Raw genomic sequence first — 22,687 nt, 5'->3', positions numbered from 1 at the left:
ACAAACACTGGTGATGCAGATGATAATGATAACGATGAACTAAATCCAGGTGATACAACTGAACTAATGATGACAGTGAAGAAGACAAGTCCAATGAAAAAACAAACTAAACAGAACACAACAGTGACAAACGGTGTATGCAGGCAAATATGACACACAAACTTAGCATGACTGCTCTGTTTACTCTCTCATACATCACTGACATAACACCGGAACAAATCCGGAAACACAGGTACAAAGTGCATCATGGGAAATGTAGTCACATAAGCAGCGTTAACACAATATACAACAACGGTCTCACAATGTCAAGTCAAGTCAAGTTTATTTGTATAGCGCTTTTCACAATACAGATTGTATCAAAGCAGCTTCACAGTATTAAATTAAAATAATACAACAAAGTTTGTTTCAAGAGGAATTTATTGAATGATCAAATTAAATTAAATATCCCCAAAATATCCCCAACTGAGCAAGCCAAAGGCAACAGTGGCAAGGAACCGAAAAACTCCATCAAGTGACCTAATGGTGTCCTAAAACTCCATCAAAATATCAGTTATTTTCTACTAATACCATACACCTTTGTATACTTTTGTCATGTAAAACTCATATAAGACTTTATACAGTATTCATATATAACGCAAAAATCCCCTACAAGCTGTATGTGTGCTATTTAGTATGAAAAAGGCCATAATCGGTCTGATTTTGTAAAGGACATGTATTGGCCTTACATGAAACACAGAAGGCAATTCTGGCCGATTTAATTAAGGAAGATATATGGTTGCTGTATATGAACGTTGCAGGTTCCCTTTCAAGGGAACTCGCGTTGCGTCGAAACTGACGCTATGGGGAACGCTTTGCGTGATGACGTCTTGAAGCACATGTAAAATCAGTCCAATGGTGTGGCGGAACGTCAGAGGCGGGTGACGTCACGTACCAGGAAGCTATAAAAGCCGGCCCGAAACAGAAAACGAAAGCTTTCTGAGTCTTCAGTTGCGCTCTGTGTGAAATCTGTCTCTGTATATTTGGTGTTGTCTGTCTATATCACATATATATATTCAGTATGGCGAGCAAGCAGCAGTTTAGGTTGTGTGTGCACCCCTGCCCGCGTTATTTAACGGGTGGGGACACTCACGTCCTTTGTGTTGTTTGTTTGGGAGAGGAGCATGCCCAGTCAGCACTCGAGGGTGCTGGCTGTGAGCATTGTGACGCGCTGCCTTTGCGTACGCTCCGATCCCGCCTGGCGTTCTTCCAGAGCGTTCAGGATCGCGTTCCCCAGGGCTCTGGATCACAGACCTGGGGTTCGCAAATGGATCTATCAGTGGATGTTGAGACGGGCTCTGCCTTATCTCAGCCTCCTTCTGATAGATCCAGTGCCTCTCATCAGGGTGTGGAAGCACGCGTTGCGGTTTCTTCCCCCCCCCCGATGGAGGCACCAATACTGCAATTGTCCAGCTCTGAGGAGTTGGACGTTGTTAGTATTGACGCTGAGTCTGAGGATTCGCCACCTCAGTCTCATGCGTTTGAGGAATTGCTTGACGTTATCACTAGAGCGGTCGAGCGATTATCTATTGAGTGGCCAGAAGATAGGCAGGGCGCTCGTTCGAAAAGCAAGCTCGACGAGCGTTTCCTGCCATCTCGTGCACAGCCTCAGCGCAGAAGCCTTCCGTTTTTCCACGATCTCCACACCGAGGTGTCGAGATCGTGGGGGAAACTAGTGTCATATAGAGTGTATACTGCACAAACATCACACTATTCATCAATTCACAATTATAAAGAGCATGGTTATGGGGAGATGCCGAAGGTGGAAGAGACGCTCGCGAGCTATCTCTCTCCAGCAACGGCATCTTCTCTGAAGGCTCCTGCACTTCCATCCAAGCCAGTAAAATTTACATCTTCCCTGGTTCATAAAGCTTATGCCGCCGCCGGCCAAGCTGCAGCGTGTTTACATACAATGTCTCTAATGCAAGCTTACCAGGCTGAGTTATTGGGTGATTCTGAGGAGGGCGGGGGTATTAGTGCTGATACGGTGTCTGAACTACGTAGAGCCACAGATTTGTCTCTCAGGGCCACCATGGAGACGGCTAAATCCATCGGCCGCTCTATGGCAGCCCTGGTGGCCACTGAGAGGCATCTGTGGCTCAACTTAAGTGACATAAAGGACAAAGAAAAACATGTTCTTTTAGATGCACCAGTATCCACTCAAGGGTTATTTGGAGATGCAGTTAACAGTGCTGTAGCTAAATCACAAGAAGCTTCAAAACTGGCAGCTGCACTTCAGAAACTTCTCCCCCGCCGTTCTTTCATTGAGGCTGCTGAGCGGGAGCAGCCTCACTCATCTAAAAAGAGCGCTGAGCACCGTGCCACTCAGAAACAGAGCGTTTCCTCCCGTGCTCCCCCACAAAAATCTCGGGGACACGGAGGGCGCTCTCAAACCCAGCAGTCTTCGAGGGGTAAAACGGATCTGCGGACCGTTATTACCGCCAAGAAGGCTGCTGGGAAAAAGTCCTGATGTCTGAGGGCTCAGGACAAATGAGGGTAGTCCCCCCCGAAGCAGAGCGGTCAACACCTCTTTTTACGGTGCCCGTCTCTCTTCGGTGCCCTCAGGGGACCGGTCTGCCAACCCTGCCGCCTCCGGTGTTTCAGGGCGCAGCGGTCTCCGGCGAGCACATATCTCAAGGACCACCCGGAAACATAGTGGCCTCGGGATGCCCGCCCCCTCTGAGGAGGGTGTTAGAGCAGTCTGTTCAGTCGTTCCCTGCCGGTGCGCCGTTACAGGGCGACGAACCGACTACTCAACAGCAACACAATCCAGAAACCAGTCTCGAGAGGCTGGTACCTCTAGTAGAATCTTTGACAGCGTGGAAGCTACTGTCAAATGTTTCTCGTTGGGTCCTGCAGACCGTGGAAAAAGGGTATCAGATACAATTCTAGAAACGCCCACCTCGGTTTATGGGGGTCCTGCCCACAGTGGTGGGCCCCGAGCAGGTTCTGGTTATGGAACAGGAAGTGAACACTCTGTTAGAGAAAGGTGCCATAGAATATGTACCTCCCTCCAACAGGGAAACCGGGTTTTACAGCCGGTACTTCATAGTTCCAAAGAAGGACGGGGGATTGCGTCCCATTTTAGATCTTCGAGTTCTGAGTGAGTCAGTCATGCAGCTCAAGTTCAAAATGTTAACATTGAGACAATCGTGCCACAGATCAGGTCCGAGGACTGGTTTGTCACGATAGACCTCAAGGACGCATATTTCCATCCGTCCGTGTCATTGGAAGTTCCTGAGGTTTGCTTTCGGGGGCAAAGCATACCAATATCGAGTTCTTCCATTCGGCCTGGCTTTATCACCCCGCACTTTCACCAAATGCGTGGATGCAGCTCTGGCGCCTCTGCGCCTCCAGGGTATTCGCATCATGAACTACATCGACGATTGGTTGATTTTAGCTCAGTCGCATCAGATGGCGGTTCAACATCGAGATGTTGTTCTCGCCCATATGAAAGAGTTGGGGTTACGGTTGAACGCCAAGAAGAGTGTGTTTTCTCCATTTCAGAGGACCACTTTTTTAGGCGTGGTTTGGGATTCAGTGTCGATGCAGGCGCGCCTGTCACCGCCACGCATAGATTCCATCCTTGCAGCTGTGAAAAGTGTAAAGCTAGGCCAGCTACTCACTGCCAAACAGTTCTAGAGACTGTTGGGTCTCATGGCAGCAGCTTCCAACGTGATACCTTTTGGACTGCTGCACATGAGGCCCCTGCAGTGGTGGCTCAGGACCAGGGGGTTTTTCCCCGAGGGGCAACCCATTTCGCACAATCAAGGTCACGCGGCGATGCCTACGTGCCTTGGTTATGTGGAAGAAACCTTGGTTCCTGTCCCAGGGCCCAGTGCTGGAAGCTCCTTGTCGTCGCAAACTGCTAACGACGGATGCTTCCCTCACGGGTTGGGGAGCGATCCTAGAGGGTCGCTCATCTCAAGGTCTGTGGGAAGACCATCATCGTTCCTGGCATATCAATCGCCTAGAGATGTTAGCTGTCTTCCGGGCTCTGAGGAGCTTTATCACAGATCTCAGGGGACACCATGTGTTAGTGCATACGGACAACACGTCGGTAGTCGCCTATATCAACCACCAAGGGGGTTTGCGCTCGCACCCATTATCCAATCTGGCACGCCATATCCTCTTGTGGTCCCAGGGGAAGTTGCTGTCACTCAGGGCAGCCTACATCCCCGGGGTCCAGAATATAGGAGCAGACACTCTGTCGAGACAGGGGCCGAGGCCCGGGGAATGGAGGCTCCACCCCGAGGTGGTGGAGCTGATATGGAGGGAGTTTGGCCAAGCACAAGTGGATCTGTTTGCGTCTCGAGAGACGTCTCACTGTCCACTTTGGTTCTCCCTCACGCATCCAGTTCCTCTGGGACTGGATGCTATGGTACAGACGTGGCCGAGGCTACGTCTGTACGCTTTTCCCCCAGTGGCTCTGCTCCCGGGAGTTCTGGAGAGAGTTCGCAGGGACCGGGTTTGCCTGCTTCTTATAGCCCCGCGCTGGCCGGGCAGAGTATGGTTTCCCGATCTTGTGTCGCTCCTCGACGGGCCTCCTCTGGAGCTACCCGTCAGGAGGGACCTTCTGTCCCAAGCAGGGGGCTCGATTTTTCACCCCCGACCGGAACTGTGGAACCTGTGGGCTTGGCCTCTGAGGGGGCCCAGCTCATAGAGTCAGGTCTCTCAACTGAGGTTGTTGAGACCATTCTACAGTCCAGAGCTCCCTCCACGAGGAAACTTTATGCCCTGAAGTGGAGAGTATTCACTTCTTTGTGTAGTGACCGTCGGTTGGATCCAGTCAACTGCCCAATTGGTACAGTTCTGGAGTTCCTGCAGGACCGGTTCACTGCAGGTCTGACCCCGTCCACTTTAAAGGTTTATGTGGCGGTCATAGGTGCTTACCACATTCCTTTGGGTGGAATGTCTGTGGGGAAAGACCCTTTGGTATCTCGTTTCCCTCGTGGCACTTGGAGGCCTTCTGTCCTCCTCCCTTTCGAAAAGCGGACCAGGAGGCCATTAATTTGCTTTGCCCTGTTCGGGCGTTAGACGCGTATGTCCACAGAGTTGCCCTGTGGCGTAAAAGTGATCATTTGTTTGTTTGCTTTGGGTCCCCTAACAAGGGAGGTCCAGTGTCTAAGCAAAGGATGAGCAAGTGGGTGGTTGAGGCTATCTCACTTGCTTATGAGGCGGCTGGGCAGCCTTCTCCTTGGGCTGTCCGGTCGCACCCTACTAGGAGTATGGCGGCCTCTAAGGCCCTTATATCAGGAGTATCTTTGCAGGACGTTTGTGATGCGGCAGGCTGGTCCTCACCGCACACCTTCGTCAGGTGCTACTCTTTAGACCTAGACTCTACTCCAGGGTCTCAGGTTTTGTCTTCCTAGTGCTGCGCACTTGATTTCACACAGGACAGACATTTGTAGCAATGGTGGCATTGGTATAGACGTTCCCCATAGCGTCAGTTTCGACGCAACGCGAGTTCCCTTGAAAGGGAACGCCTCGGTTTACGACTGTAACCTCGGTCCCCTGAAGAGGGAACGAGCGTTGCGTCGCCTTGCCATATCTCCTTCATGCCTGTCAGCACGACTTCAGACTCTACGAAGCTTTCGTTTTCTGTTTCGGGCCGGCTTTTATAGCTTCCTGGTACGTGACGTCACCCGCCTCTGACGTTCCGCCACACCATTGGACTGATTTTACATGTGCTTCAAGACGTCATCACGCAAAGCGTTCCCCATAGCGTCAGTTTCGACGCAACGCTCGTTCCCTCTTCAGGGAACCGAGGTTACAGTCGTAACCGAGGCGTTTTTTTTCATATGGGCCGTATCCTTGCTCGTTGAAGAATGAAACAACACAATGAGCCCAACCAGCAGATGAAATTTAAAAGGCTGATTTTCGCGCTTAAGGGCAGTGACGAGTACACATGTAGTCCAGTGGTTGTCAAGACACCATAGCACCATAGGCACAACCTTAAGCAATGGCCCTGAACAATGGTTTAATGTCAACGCTGAAATATCCTTCACCACACAACGTAGTTATAGCAACCTTTTGGCAATGTTGTCAAAACATTGTTAGAAGGTTGGGTATGTTGTGCCAACATTCTGTGTTTGCTGGGTTTTAAACCCGTATCTACGGGGCATGGCCAGACATGCAAATTCCACACTGTATCTGTTCCCTCCATCAGGGAACAAGGGTTACACAAGTAAATGAAACATTTTGCTAAACTATATGATGTTTTATTAACAAAGTTCGGGAGGAGCACGTTCAGATAATTAAACCTAATTAAACACCAGTGGAGCTCCTGATTTTTTAAATATTTTAAAATGTGTTTATTAGCCACGAAGATAAGTATGTCCGAATTCTTAGCATTCATGAAACATTACTGAGAAATACCCGGATGGCTTACTATTTCTGCCGAGAACCTTGAGTGTGTCTTCATCTCAAAAGGTCACAGGAGTGAATGGTTTGCAATTCTCATCATACTTCAGCAGCGTGGACAAATTTATTTGGTTTGCACCTGGGGCTGCAGATGGGGTTGTGTTGGGTGAACATACTGTGGCTGTGAATGAAAAGAATCTGACAGATGGACAGACCTCCGTGGCTCATGCCTGGACCAGTAGAGGGCCTTATTACAGCCTTTAATTGCAACATCCATAGGTGTTGTTTATAGGTTGAACATGTCCTGGCCACTTTTACTAAGGCTGTTTATGCATTCTTGACTTTGCCTAAAGCAAGGCAGGTTTGTGCAATTGTGAAATTCTAAGGTTTGTTGAGATAGATCAACTGTCAACTGGCAGAGAACAATCAAATTATTACATATCTAAACAACACCCAATCAGTTTTCTCCAAGACAGATAGATAGATAGTGTTTTTGGGGTCCTTGAGATGTTTTGACATGCCCTGACATTTGCGCTTTTTTCAGTTGCTTATAAACACATTAATGGCAAAGGTGTCATTAAAATGTATTCAGCACAAACAGGGCTACCATAATATGTGAGCAACATGTATGTACATGTTTGTATTTTTGAGAGAATAATGTTAATGGTTATTGAAAAAAAATCATAAAAAACATAAAAATTAAAGTTCCCTTTCAAGGGAACTCCCGTTGCGTCGAAACTGACGCTATGGGAACGCTTTGCGTGATGACGTCTTGAAGCACATGTAAAATCAGTCCAATGGTGTGGCGGAACGTCAGAGGCGGGTGACGTCACGTACCAGGAAGCTATAAAAGCCGGCCCGAAACAGAAAACGAAAGCTTTCTGAGTCTTCAGTTGCGCTCTGTGTTGTATCTGTCCTTGTTATTTGGTGTTGTCTGTCTATATTATATATATATATATATATTCAGTATGGCGAGCAAGCAGCAGTTTAGAGTGTGTGTCCATCCCTGCCGGCGTTATTTAACGGGAGGTGATACTCACACTCTTTGTGTTGTTTGTTTGGGTGAGGAGCATGCCCAGTCAGCACTCGAGGGTGGTGACTGTGTGCATTGCGAGGCGCTTCCATTGCGTACGCTCCAATCCCGCTTGGCTCGGTTCAATCCCGATCACGTTCCCCAGGGCTTGGGTCCCGCCGCTGCCGAGGCATGGCGTCGATCTCAGACCTGGGGTTCACAAATGGATTTATCAGTGGATGTTGAGACGGGCTCTGCCTTATCTCAACATCCTTCTGATAGATCCAGTGCCTCTCATCAGGGTGTGGAAGCACGCGCTGCGGTTTCTTCCCCCCCGATGGAGGCACCAATACTGCAATTGTCCAGCTCTGAGGAGTTGGACGTTGTTAGTATTGAAGCTGAGTCTGAGGATTCGCCACCTCAGTCTCACGCTTTTGAGGAATTGCTCGATGTTGTCACGAGAGCAGTTCACAGATTATCTATTGAGTGGCCAGAGGATAGGCAGGACGTTCGTTCGAAAAGTAAGCTCGACGAACGCTTCCTGCCATCTCGTACACAGCCTCAGCGAAGAAGCCTTCCGTTTGTCCCCGATCTCCACACCGAGGTGTCGAAATCGTGGGGAAAACCGGTTTCATACAGAGTGTATGCACCACAAACATCCCACTATTCTTCCATTCACAAATATAAAGAATATGGTTATGGGGAGATGCCGAAGGTGGAAGAAACGCTCGCGAGCTATCTCTCTCCAGCAACGGCATCTTCCCTGAAAGCTCCTTCACTTCCCTCTAAGCCAGTAAAATTCACATCATCTCTGGTTCATAAATCGTATGCAGCCGCTGGTCAAGCTGCAGCGTGTCTGCATACGATGTCTATTATGCAAGCCTATCAGGCAGAATTATTGGGGGATTTAGAGGAGGGCGGGGGAATTGGTCCTGACACAGTGGCTGAACTACGCAGAGCCACAGATCTGTCTCTCAGGGCCACCAAGGAGACCGCTAAATCAATCGGGCGGTCTATGGCAGCCCTGGTGGCCACTGAGAGGCATCTTTGGCTCAATTTGAGCGATATAAAAGAGAAAGAAAAGCACGTTCTCTTAGATGCTCCGGTTTCCACTGTTGGTTTATTTGGTGATGCAGTAAACAGTGCGGTAGCTAAATCTCAGGAAGCTGCTAAACAGGCAGCTGCATTACAAAAACTTCTCCCCCGCCGTTCTTTCATTGAGGCTGCTGAGCGGGAGCAGCCTCACTCCTCTAAAAAGAGCGCTGAACATCGTGCCACTCAAAAACAGAGTGTGTCCTCTCGTGCTACCCCACAAAAATCTCGGGGACACGGAGGGCGCTCTCAAACCCAGCAGTCTTCGAGGGGTAAAACGGATCTGCGGACCGTTATTACCGCCAAGAAGGCTGCTGGGAAAAAGTCCTGATGTCTGAGGGCTCAGGACAAATGAGGGTAGTCCCCCCGAAGCAGAGCGGTTAACACCTCTTTTCACGGTGCCCGTCTCTCTTCGGTGCCCTCAGGGGACCGTTCTGCCAACCCTGCCACCTCTGGTGTTACAGGGCGCAGCGGTCTCCGGCGAGCACATATCTCAAGGTCCACCCGGAAACGTAGTGGCCTCGGGATGCCCGCCCCCTCTGAGGAGGGTGCTAGAGCAGTCTGTTTGGTCGTTCCCTGCCGGTGTGCCGTTACAGGGCGACGAACCGACTACTCAACAGCAGGAGAAAAATACGGTGCCGTCTCTCTTCGGTGCCCTCAGGGGACTGTTCTGCCAACCCTGCCGCCTCCGGTGTTACAGGGCGCAGCGGTCTCCGGCGAGCACATATCTCAAGGCCACCTGGAAACGTAGTGGCCTCGGGATGCCCGCCCCCTCTGAGGAGGGTGCTGGAGCAGTCTGTTTGGTTGTTACAGGGCGACGAACCGACTACTCAACAGCAACAAAATCCAGAAACCAGTCTCGAGAGACTGGTACCTCTAGTAGAATCTTTGACAGCGTGGAAGCTACTGTCAAAAGTTTCTCGTTGGGTCCTGCAGACCGTGGAAAAAGGGTATCAGATACAATTCAAGAAACGCCCACCTCGGTTTATGGGGGTCCTGCCCACAGTGGTGGGCCCCGAGCAGGTTCTGGTTATGGAACAGGAAGTAAACACTCTGTTAGAGAAAGGGGCCATAGAATATGTACCCCCCTCCAACAGGGAAACCGGGTTTTACAGCCGGTACTTCATAGTTCCAAAAAAGGACGGGGGATTGCGTCCCATTTTAGATCTTCGAGTTCTGTACGAGCCATGCAGCTCAAGTTCAAAATGTTAACCTTGAGACAAATCGTGCCACAGATCAGGTCCGAGGACTGGTTTGTCACGATAGACCTCAAGGACGCATATTTCCATCCGTCCGTGTCATTGGAAGTTCCTGAGGTTTGCTTTCGGGGGCAAAGCATACCAATATCGAGTTCTTCCATTCGGCCTGGCTTTATCACCCCGCACTTTCACCAAATGCGTGGATGCAGCTCTGGCGCCTCTGCGCCTCCGGGGTATTCGCATCACGAACTACATCGACGATTGGTTGATTTTAGCTCAGTCGCATTAGATGGCGGTTCAACATCGAGATGTTGTTCTCGCCCATATGAAAGAGTTGGGGTTACGGCTGAACGCCAAGAAGAGTGTGCTTTCTCCATTTTAGAGGACCACTTTTTTAGGCGTGGTTTGGGATTCAGTGTCGATGCAGGCGCGCCTGTCATCGCCACGCTTCGATTCCATCCTGGCAGCTGTGAGAAGTGTAAAGCTAGGCCAGCTACTCACTGTCAAACAGTTCCAGAGACTGTTGGGTCTCATGGCAGCAGCTTCCAACGGGATACCTTTTGGACTGCTGCACAGTGGTGGCTCAGGACCAGAGGGTTTTTCCCCGAGGGGCAACCCATTTCGCACAATCAAGGTCACGCGGTGATGCCTACGTGCCTTGGTTATGTGGAAGAAACCTTGGTTCCTGTCCCAGGGCCCAGTGCTGGGAGCTCCTTGTCGTCGCAAACTGCTAACGACGGATGCTTCCCTCACGGGTTGGGGAGCGATCCTGAGGGTCGCTCATCTCAAGGTCTGTGGGAAGACCATCATCATTCCTGGCATTCTATAGCCTAGAGATGTTAGCTGTCTTCCGGGCTCTGAGGAGCTTTATCACAGGTCTCAGAGGACACCATGTGTAGTACATACGGACAACACGTCGGTAGTCGCCTATATCAAGGGGGTTTGCGCTGGCATGCCATATCCTCTTGTGGTCCCAGGGGAAGTTGCTGTCACTCAAGGCAGCCTACATCCCCGGGGTCCAGAATATAGGAGCAGACACTCTGTCGAGACAGGGGCCGAGGCCCGGGGAATGGTGGCTCCACCCCCGAGGTGGTGGAGCTGATATGGAAATTATAAGTGGATCTGTTTGCGTCTCGAGAGACGTCTCACTGTCCACTTTGGTTCTCCTTCACGCATCCAGCTCCTCTGGGACTGGATGCTATGGTACAGACGTGGCCGAGGCTACGTCTGTACGCCTTTCCCCCAGTTGCTCTGCTCCCGGGAGTTCTGGAAAGAGTTCGCAGGGACCGGGTTTGCCTGCTTTTTATAGCCCCGCGCTGGCCGGGCAGAGTATGGTTTCCCGATCTTGTGTCCCTCCTCGACGGGCATCCTCTGGAGCTACCCGTCAGGAGGGACCTTCTGTCCCAAGCAGGGGGCTCAATATTTCACCCCCGCCCAGAACTGTGGAACCTGTGGGCTTGGCCTCAGAGGGGGCCCAGCTCATAGAGTCAGGTCTCTCAACTGAGGTTGTTGAGACCATTCTACAGTCCAAGCTCCCTCCACGAGGAAAATGTATGCCCTGAACTGAAGAGTATTCACCTCTTTGTGTAGTGACCGTCGGTTGGATCCAGTCAACTGCCCAATTGGTACAGTTCTGGAGTTCCTGCAGGACCGGTTCACTGCAGGTCTGACCCCGTCCACTTTAAAGGTTTATGTGGCGGCCGTAGGTGCTTACCACAGTCCTTTGGGTGGAATGTCTGTGGGGAAAGACCCTTTGGTATCTCGTTTCCCTCGTGGCACTTGGAGTTCCTCCTCCCTTTCGAAATCGGACCAGGAGGCGAATAATTTGCTTTGCCCTGTTCGGGCGTTAGACGCGTATGTCCACAGAGCTGCCCTGTGGCGTAAAAGTGACTTTTGCTCCCCTAACAAGGGAGGTCCAGTGTCTAAGCAAAGGATGAGCAAGTGGGTGGTTGAGACTATCTCACTGGCTTATGAGGCGGCTGGACAGCCTTCTCCTTTGGCTGTCCGGTCGCTCTCTACTAGGAGTATGGCGGCCTCTAAGGCCCTTATATCAGGAGTATCGTTACAGGACGTCTGTGATGCGGCAGGCTGGTCCTCACCGCACACCTTCGTCAGGTTCTACTCTCTGGATTTAGACTCTACTCCAGGGTCTCATGTTTTGTCTTCTTAGTGCTGCTCACATGATTACACACAGGACAGACATTTGTAGCTATGGAGGCGTTGGTATAGACGTTCCCATAGCGTCAGTTTCGACGCAACGGGAGTTCCCTTGAAAGGGAACGCCTCGGTTACGACTGTAACCTCGGTTCCCTGAAGAGGGAACGAGCGTTGCGTCGCCTTGCCATATCTCCTTCATGCCTGTCAGCGCGACTTCAGACTTTACGAAGCTTTCGTTTTCTGTTTCGGGCCGGCTTTTATAGCTTCCTGGTACGTGACGTCACCCGCCTCTGACGTTCCGCCACACCATTGGACTGATTTTACATGTGCTTCAAGACGTCATCACGCAAAGCGTTCCCATAGCGTCAGTTTCGACGCAACGCTCGTTCCCTCTTCAGGGAACCGAGGTTACAGTCGTAACCGAGGCGTTTCTGAAATAAGGCCACAAAACACAAATGTGTCCACAAGACTTTTGACTAATGGATGTTGTTGCCTAGAGTTTTTGCTTCAAAGTAATTTGAACATCATCCTGTCTACTCATTCACATAAAACAATTTGATTTAAGTTTTGTAAGACACTTTTTGTTTAGAAAGGCAATATGAGTGGGGGCGTGATTGATCATGAATAATGCTCTGATTCACAGCTGAAAAGACAATGACCCACGTAATGAGCTGCATAATGAGCCTTTCAGTCAGGTATGTCACTAAGGGCGCTTTCATACTAGCACTTTTGGTGCACACCCGGGTTCGAATGACGCCAGAGTTCGGTTCGTTTGGATGATGTGAACGCTGTCTTCCGAACTCGGCTGCGCACCCGCGAACCGTACTCGAGTCCGCTTAACTGCTGATATGAACGCAATCGTACCAAATCGCGGAAGTGAACCGCTATTGATGACGTATAATGTGGTGCGTGCGTGTGTGTTTATGTGTGTATACACTTACCTTGAAGAAAAGCGGGATTGACACACTGCAAGCAGGGAGATGATTTCTGCTACTCTGCCTACTTTTGTGGCAGACAGACGCAAGTGTGTTTCTGTATATTTTCTTTGAAAACAAAACCAAAGGTTCAAAAAAAGAAGAACAAATGTGAAGCGAGCAATTTAATCCATTTTGACGCCTTTTCATTCATAGCGGTTACCAAGCAACACAGTTACGCGCCAGCTGCAGCTTGATGACGCAAGCGTACTGTGGTTTGGATACAAATAATATAATGTGAACACAGTCCAGCGGGGGCAGGGGGAGGGGGGAGCAATTGAACTCGGGTTCGGACAAGGCAATCGAACCAAAGTGTGAAAGCGCCCTAAGTGGAACTACTAGAAAGAATGTGAGGACAAAAGATTATTTTTATTTTTTAATTGTGCAGTTAATTCACATACTGTATTTTCAGAAAGTTTTGGAATATTTATCCTCTCCCTGATTTTGTCACTAATAAAACACAATAATAAATAATTGAATGAGAAGGCTTATATTGACCTATTACGATTTTGTTTACATCTACCTTGTAAATATTTTTTTTGCCACTTTATAAAATAGTTTTCACTTGTAAATCGACAACAATTAGAATTTTAACAATATTTCAAGTGTAATCTTTCTTTGTAAAAAGCATACATTTTATCATACGTATTTCAAAGTTAAGGATTCATCAGTTTGAATTGGAACACACTCAAACATCTTAGTTGATAATTGTAACGACGTAGCAGCCGCAGCGTGAGGTCCTTGGTAGAAAGCCAGACCCACTGTCCCGGTTGGTAGGGAGGATGTGGGCGACGTCATCTGTTGGCCTGGAGTTCTTGAACTCTTACAGCTCTCTGAAGACGGACTTGTGCACTGTCCCACACCCTCTCACTACGCCGGATCCAATCGTCCACTGCAGGGCCTGATGAGGGTTCGCCAGACCATGGCAACAAAGGAGGTTGATACCCAAGGACGCACTGGAAGGGGGTCAGGCCAGCTGAGGAGTGAGTTAATGAATTGTATGCGTATTCTGCCCATGGGAGGAATTCCGACCAGCGGTGTTGTTCTCGGCTGCAGTATGATCGAAGATATCTGCCTATTTCTTGGTTTAATCGTTCAACTTGTCCATTAGACTGAGGGTGGTATCCTGACGTGAGACTGATGTTAATGTCCAGATGCTTACAGAAAGCTCTCCAAACTTGGGACGTAAATTGAGTTCCTCTATCGCTGACAATATCATCAGGTATACCATAAATTCGAAAGACATGATGAAATAGTGCTTGAGCAGTTTCCATGGCTGTGGGGAGACCCTTTAGAGCAGTGTTTCTCAACCTTTTATGGGTCAGCGCCCCCTATCCAATATCCAAATCCCTGAACGCCCCCCACCCCTAAACTAATAAGCGACCAGGAACGAGTGAGAGTTAACAGATGAAAAAAGTGCAAAATTATCTTTTATTAATACAATTGAACAATACTCCACAGTGATTCATTAAAAAAAAACAAGCTATAAACTGCATTGGCATAGCAATACCAGTGTTTCTCACAGGATTTTTGGAAAATCTGTGGTGAGTGGACCTCGGGCCTTCTAGGGGGGTTTCGGGGGTTTCGGGGGCATGCTGAATGTAAAAATACATTGGTATCAGCTTGTTTTCATCAATGGTATAATTAATACAATTACAATTAATTTGGTTTGTCGTGATTAATTTGTGTTCATAATCAGTAAAAAAAAATCTTCTAACAAGATTAAACACATATGAACAATTAAATTATTATTGTATTATTAATTATTTTTATATCTTGAAACTACCCAAGCAGTGTTTCCGCTCAGATGTGATGGCGGAATGAATACATTACCAAAATGTGATTGCAGAATATATTTAAATTATCCATCAAATTGTCATTTTCTTCTTACTGTCTTGCGAGTTAACAATAATGCCTGACCAGTAAATTACTTGGTGAACAAAGAAAACATTTTGGCATTAGGGATTGGAATTTGTTAATGCCTAAAAATGTAAAAGATTTACCTTATAAATAGAATTTAGTTAAATTAATTGTAAAATTTGTCGCCAGAGTGAATGGGAACATGATTTATTGAAAATATTTGAAAAGATATAAGTGTCTCTTAAGTCAATATTTAATGGCTTGTCAACTCTCCATTCCTCCGCTGCGTGATTCTAGTCAGTGCTGGATTCTAGTCAGTGCTTGAGCACTGGTCTATGACTAGAAAAATAATAGAGTCGTTGCAAAAGTAACGATAGGCTACATGTCGCTTTAAACTGGAAGATTTTAAAATGTTAGACATTCTAAACTTTTGAATAAGAAATAATATCAAGTCGTCAAAATACAACTCGTCAGAACTCCGCAAATCACAACAAGCGTGCGCGGTGAGAACACTCACAGCATATACACATACCCGAACTTGACTGCACATCATATTTTTGACATTATTGATACTGCTTTCAATCGAAATGCAATAGAAATGAACACAAAAAACAGGGCTCCAGACTAACTTTTTTCACCTCCGTCCTGGAACCGTCCTGAAAAACTATTTGAACCGTCCTAAAGTGAATGTCAACCGTCCCAAAATAAACATGTTGTTTCTGTACTTTGTTATTATCATCTATAGTTGTTAGTTACATAATAAAAACACCATTCAAATGTTTATGATATATATTATTATATTTATTTAGCTCCATTCAAAGTAGTTATCTGTAAACAGGTAAAAAACAGATTTAATAAAAAATAACAGGAGTTAAATGCTTTATGTATTCATGCAGAACAATTTTTTTTTCTTCTTTTTTACATATACGAAAAATAACAAATACATACAGCTCAAAACGTTTTTGAGTTGGTTGGATTAAAAAATAACAAATAAATACAGGTGACTACATATCTCAAAAATATCATCATTCTTTATTCTTTCAAGCAGCAGACATATTTATTTGTATGAATTAAATATAATGAATCATTATTAAAGCTATTAACGAGCAGTGAATGCTTTTCTCTTTTTCTTTTGTTGCTTGATAAATATTAAGGACACAGACCGCATTAGGTTTATTACCCACTGTCACTTTAAGACATCATGTCCAATAACATGCGGATCCAATGCACTGATGCACATTCGATACACTCAAACTGTTTAAGACATAACCAACATAGTTTACGTGAATACTCTCCAAAACGGACATTTAGACATATTTGTGTGCATTTGTCCACTCAGACACGAAAGAGAGCTCAGTTCAGTACTCGCGCGCTGTATAGGTGTCTCTGTGCATGGCTGCATGCTTCGGGTCGGGTGTGTGCGCACAGAAAACCGTACCGAATAGAGCTCTTTTTTTGCGTCGTCACTCTTATTCAGATCTATATGTCTGCTCTACTCATTCTCCCAGACGTTTAAGTTTTTTAACGTTTTATGAGACATGCAGGATTCAGCGCATGTCAACCCGTGTGCCGCTGGGTAGATCAGCACGTCACAGTACGAATGTGCGCATCTACCACAAACGCAGGACATCAGTTCTGACTGGATCGCTTCCCAAATCGTCACTATCTAACATTTTTGTCTAGTTTTTATTCGTTGACGAAAATGTCAATAGATTTTTGTCATGGTTTGTGTCATTCAAAACTAGTTTTATTTAGTTATCGTCTCGTTTTTGTCTGTGAAAATAAGCCATGTGATAGATGTACCGCGAAACAAGTCTCCGGGTGAGTAGCTGGCCAGTGATAGTAACTATAGTAACAGCATGAGAAGACGCGCTCAGTTGTAGTCAGCGCTTGGTCGGTTAATTTTTCCATTTTCTAAGTAAGTTACCCTAATAGGCTAGTAATAAATGAACACACATACAAAAATGTCTTTCGTCCTGTAGGCGTCCTGGAGAATATTTCTGTTCGTCCTAAACACATTTTCTATCGTCCCCAGGACGATAGGACGCCGTTAGTCTCGAGCCCTGACAAAAAACCTGCCTAGTGCCTACCTACAACACTGACGGTGGACTTGCGGTCAGGATAGAGTGGCTGCGGACGAATGTTTTTTTGTTTGTTTTTCGCGCGCCCTGCTGACATATCCTTTCACGCGCACCATAGACGCGCGTACACACACAATATGATATGATATCACACTCTGCGCATATGTTTTACAACATAATTTAACAAAAACATAGTCCTAACACTTTTTAAATAGCCCACTTAAAGTGTTTATTACAACTAAATTACTAAATGCTTAAAATGAATAAAAGTAAATGAACAAAAATTTGCGTTACATATTTAAACTCGTGAACCCCCATTTACACCTGAACGCCCCCCTTTCAAAAATCTTGCTTCCAACGCCCCCTGTTGTTCTCTGAACGCCCCCTGGGGGGCGGTACCGCCCTTGTTGAGAACCACTACTTTAGAGGGACCAACCGACAGGACTTGGAGAAGAGGTCAATTATGACAAGGATAGCAGTGAAGCCATTGGAGAGTGGTAGATCGGTCACAAAGTCTACGGAAAGATGGGATCAAGGACGTTGTGGGATAGGTAGTGGTTGGAGAAGACCAGAAGGTAACTCTTTGGGGTTTTTAGATTGGGCACAGACTTGGCAGGCTTTGACGTAAGTAGTGACATCCTTGGTCATTGAGGGCCACCAGAATGAGTTTTTCAGTAAATGAAGAGTGCGAGATATACCTGGATGACCAGAGCAGAAGTGTGGACCCATTGTGTTACTCTGTGACGTAGATTTTGTGGAACATACTGTTTGTCAGGAGGGCAGTTGTCAGGTGCGGGCTCTTGTAGTTGTTCCCTTTGTATTTCCTCCATTATATCCCAGGTGACTGGAGCGATGACAATAGAACGTGGGAGAATACATTCTGGTGTGAGGCTTTCAGTGGGAAGATCGTACCGCCTAGATAGGGCATCTGCCTTGCCATTCTTACTGCCTGGTCAATATGTCACTGTAAACTGGAACCGTGTGAAAAACAGAGACCAGCGAGATTGGCGTGGGTTGAGTCGTTTGGCACTCTTGATGTATTCTAGATTCTTGTGGTCAGTTATTACTTGAAAGGGATGGATTGCTCCTTCGAGCCAGTGTCTCCACTCCTCGATGGCCGCTTTCATGGACAAAAGTTCTTTGTTCCCCACATCATAATTCCTTTCTGCTGCGGTTAACTTTCTTGAGAAGAATGTGCATGGATATAGTTTACCGGGTTGGCCGTGACGTTGGGAGAGTACAGCTCCAACTCTACAGTCTGAAGCGTCTACCTTCACCACAAATGGGAGATCGGGATCAGGATGTTTTAAGATGGGGGCTGTTGTAAACCTTTCCTTCAAAGTATTGTATGCTTGGCTGGCCTCTTCAGTCCATTTCAGCTTTGAAGGTCTCCCTTTCAAGAGGGATGTCAGGGGTGAAGCAATCATACTGTAATTTCTGATGAAGCGTCTATAAAAGTTGGCAAACCCCAGAAACCTTTGAAGCTCTTTCAGGGTGGATGGTTGTGGCCAATATGTGACTGCTTTGACTTTGGATTCATCCATTTTTACTCATTGGTGACCGATGTGGTAACCCAGGAATGAAGTCTGTCTGACGTGAAATTCACACTTCTCAGCCTTGACGTATAGACGGTTTGCGAGTAGACGAGAAAGGACTGTCTTGACATGGCTGATATGTTCATCCTCAGATTTTGAGTAAATTAAAATATCTTCAATGTAAGCTATTACATACTGGTTCAGAAGATCTCGGAAGATCTCATTAATGAACGACTGGAAAACAGCTGGAGAGTTGGTAAGTCCATATGGCATAGCCTGGTAGTCATAGTGCCCTCTAGTGGTGAAGAAAGCAGTTTTCCATTCTTCACCCTCTTTGATTCTGATCAAGTTATAGGCACTCTGTAAGTCAAGTTTAGTGTAGATGGTGGCTTCCCGGAGCTGTTCCAGGACTGAGGGAACAAATGGAAGGGGGTAGCGGAATTTTACTGTGATGTTGTTCAGTCCTCTATAATCGATACAAGGCCTTAAACCTCCATATTTTTTTCCAACGAAGAAGAACCCTGCTGCAGCTGGAGATGTGGAGGGTCGGATGAACCCTGAGCTTAGTGCTTCTTCGATATATTCTACCATGGTTTGGGTCACCTTCCTGGAGAGGGGGTAGACTTTACTTTTAGGGGGCATGGCATTGGGGAGTAAATCAATTACACAGTCCCAGGGGCGATGAGGTGGTAATTGCATTGCTTTGATTTTACTAAAAACTTCTGCCAGATCGTTATAATCATTGGGAATATTAACAGTCTTGTTAGTCTCTGGGTTTTCGATGCTAGTTGGGAAACATGGTTGGGGAACTTGGGAAAAACAATGGTTTTCACAGAAATTCGACCAATTGGTCAGCTCACCATGATGCCAGGAAATAATGGGGTCATGAATGGATAGCCATGGAAATCCGAGGATCACTTCATGTTAAGGGGAGTCAACGACGTACAGGGAGATCAATTCTTGATGAAACAAACCCACTTAGAGTGTTAATGGTTTGGTCTGATGGGTAATCCCCTCTCCAATTGTGTTATAATCAATGGCTTTGATCTTGAGAGAAGGACTACATGGTTGCGTGGGAATGTCATACTTCTTGATAAGTTCCTTATGTATGAGGTTCAAAGCTGCTCCAGAATCGATCATCTCTGTTAATGAAATAGATGCATCTTCAGTCTTTAGTTTAATAGTGAGCTTGAATGATTTGTTACTTAGAAGTGGGAAATGTTCAATATTTACCCGGGAAGTTGTTTGGATTTTATGTGGGCCCCCATTCCTTCGGATGAGACGTAAAACTGAGGTCCTGACTCTCTGTGGTCATTAAAAATCCCATGGCATTTCTCGTAAAGAGTAGGGGTGTAACCCCGGTGTCCTGGCCACATTCCACCCATTGGCCCTTACCAATCATGGCCTCCTAATAATCCCCTTACATTGAATTGGCTCTATCACTCTCTCTCCTCTCTCCACCTATAGCTGGTGTGTGGTGAGCGCACTGGCGCCGTTGTACTGTGGCTGCCGTCGCATCATCCAAGTGGATGCTGCACACTGGTGGTGGTTGAGGAGAGATCCCCTGATTTGATTGTAAAGCGCTTTGGGTGTACAGTAGTACATATGAAAGCGCTATATAAATGCCTCATTCTATTCTATTCTATTCTTGGCTGCGATGGCCAGCTTCACCGCAGTAAAAACATAGACGGAGTTGTCGTCTTCTCATTCTTTCTTCCTCAGATAATCTAGATAGACCGAGTTGCATTGGTTCGTCACTAGGCTTGGTAGTTGAAGACGTTATCGGTTGCGAGACGGTAGGCAGAAAGTGTTGAGATTCCCTCAAACTTCTTCGTTTGGGTGCTTGTCTCAGATTATCAGATTATCAATCCTTATAGTGAGGGTCACAAAGTCAAAAAAATTATAATTTCTCTCCTTTACAAGCCAGCTCTGTTTGCAGATCAGGGTTGAGGTTCCGTTGAAACACAGCTTTCAGTGAAATATCATTTCATCCACTTTGAGCAGCGAGTGTTCTGAACATGATGGCGTAATCAGCAGCAGTACGTTTACCCTGTCACATTTGTAGAATTTATGCTGATATATCCTTGCCCCCAGCGGGATATTCAAACACTTCCTGCAGTTGTTGGATGAAATAATCAAAAGATGCTCTAAAACGTACATCCGTTTCCCAAACTGCCGCAGCCCAGTCTAGAGCTCTGCCAGATAATAATGTCATCATGAAAGTGCATTTCTTTTCATCTGATACAAACTTGTCTTCTTGGTTATCAAAGTAAATCCTTACTTGACGAACAAAGCCTTTACACTGCTCTGCACATCCATCAAATTTATCTGGTAACGCAAAGCTTACCGTCTTCGGCGTGGCCGATGGAAGAGACTGGATGTAATGAGTCAGGTGTTCGTTGACAGACTGGAGCTTAGTGAGTTGATCTTGGTAGCCCTTTAACAATACACTTTGATAGGCGAAAGCTGCTTGCAAGTTGGAAACTTCCACTGGATTCAGTGGTGGTGAAGTATTCTGTAACGACGAGCCTGAGGCGGAATTAGAATCCATTTGCGGATGTTTATTAGCAGCAGGTTTTAGAGACAGAAACGTTAAGCCAGGCAATAGGTCAAAATCACAATAGCAGTCCAATCTAGCGACATAAACAAGGGTAATCCAAAAGGCAGAGATGAGTAAACAGGCAAGAGGTCCAAACACAGTCATCAGTCCAAAACAAGCTACCAGAACAGAGGGGTAATCCAACAGGTGTAAATCAGAAAATCATACACAAGATAATCACGCAGAAAACAATGGAAACACTCGGTAAGGCAGATGAACTGGCAATACTTCGCAAAGTGCAAACACACAATCTCTTCTTAAATACTGTTCAAACAGGAATTGAAAGTAGAAGCAGAGGGAGCGGTACACAGTCAATACTCAGGCGAGGGCTCCCTCTGCTGGCGTGGCGTTACAATAATTCAATATACCTACTTTATTTTTGACAAAACATCCCATACTATATATTTAACATAAGAGCAGAAATTAGAGAACAAAAGCTTATTTGATGTGGCTGTAGTCTATTTTACTGTAAAAACGTTATAATCTATCCAAAACTAGTCAACAAAATCTTCTAAATGTTAATTTGCAGTTTAATACGTTGCTTATACAAAGACATTTTATTTCAACATATTTCAGTACATTTTTACTCATCTCAGTAAAGCAATATAGTTTGGGAAAACTAGCTAAACTAGTAGATGTGTTCATGTTCATGTAAAAATAGCATGTTGTAAGTGCCTGTAGTAAAGAACAGCACGCATGTGTGCCGTCAAGCATTTAAGAATAAAGAACTTACTATTCACAATCCTCAGCTGGATCCGTTGCTCCTCGAAATGAAACCGAAACCAGCACTTCTGAAGTAAATTTTTCCAGGATTATATTACTATTACGCAATTATTATTCCTTACAGCGTCGCAAGATGACGTAAAGTACATGAATCTGATTAAACTTGATGTTTTATCAAGTTGATGTGGGCATTCACAGGTTTGCATGGATTGCCTCAGATAATTTGCATTTCAATAGCGCGCTCTCTCCGTAGACGTGTTCACATTAGCAGATAATGAGTTGCCATGAGGACGACTGACATCTCTCTCTTTTAATACAGATTACATAAACAGAGAATATTTGTTTTCATTTTGAATTAGATCATTTAGAAGTAGACACTTAAATGATTAAAAAGATATATTGCTCTTGTCTGTGTGCCTAGTATTCGCTGAGTTTTGTTTAGAGTGTGTTTAGACTCTATGTTTAGAGACGGGCTCCAGAAAAAAAGTTCACGGAGACGGAGAGGCAGAAAGCACACCCTGTTTATTTTCTTTATTTTACAAAAGCACAATGTTTTGTTTCGATTGTAAGTGGACACATAAACAAGTAGACATTTAACAGTTTATTTTCTTCATATTTCTTAAGTCTGTATGACCATAAATGCCGGAGTATTTTAAGTCTATTTTGCAGCTATGTGAAAAAAAATCCAGCAAAACGTGCGGGCACATTTGTTGACCCCAGAGGGTTAAGGATGCCTGCTAATCCCCCAAAGGCTACTCCTACTGTTCCTTTCACTGGTTCCAGGGATCAGAGCATGACGCACAGCCGTCCTCTGTCCCAGTTCAGTTCTTCCTGTGAAAGTGCACGAGGAGCTTTTGAAATCTTGGGAGGCACCTTTTATTTACCCACCTTTTATTTACCCAATCTGCTCTCATTACCCTCGACGGTGGGGCGGCGGCGCAGTTGTGCCCGCAAAACGGCGGCATCTGGAGTAATTGTCTGAAGCTCCCTTCCAGGACATGCAAGTTGACTTCGTCCCTCACAGCGAGGGCTTACAGTGTCACTGGCCAGGCTGCC

The sequence above is a fragment of the Leuciscus leuciscus genome (genome assembly GCF_965113295.1).
Source record: "Leuciscus leuciscus genome assembly, chromosome: 25".
Taxonomy (NCBI): domain Eukaryota; kingdom Metazoa; phylum Chordata; class Actinopteri; order Cypriniformes; family Leuciscidae; genus Leuciscus; species Leuciscus leuciscus.
This window is presented reverse-complemented; position numbering follows the sequence as displayed.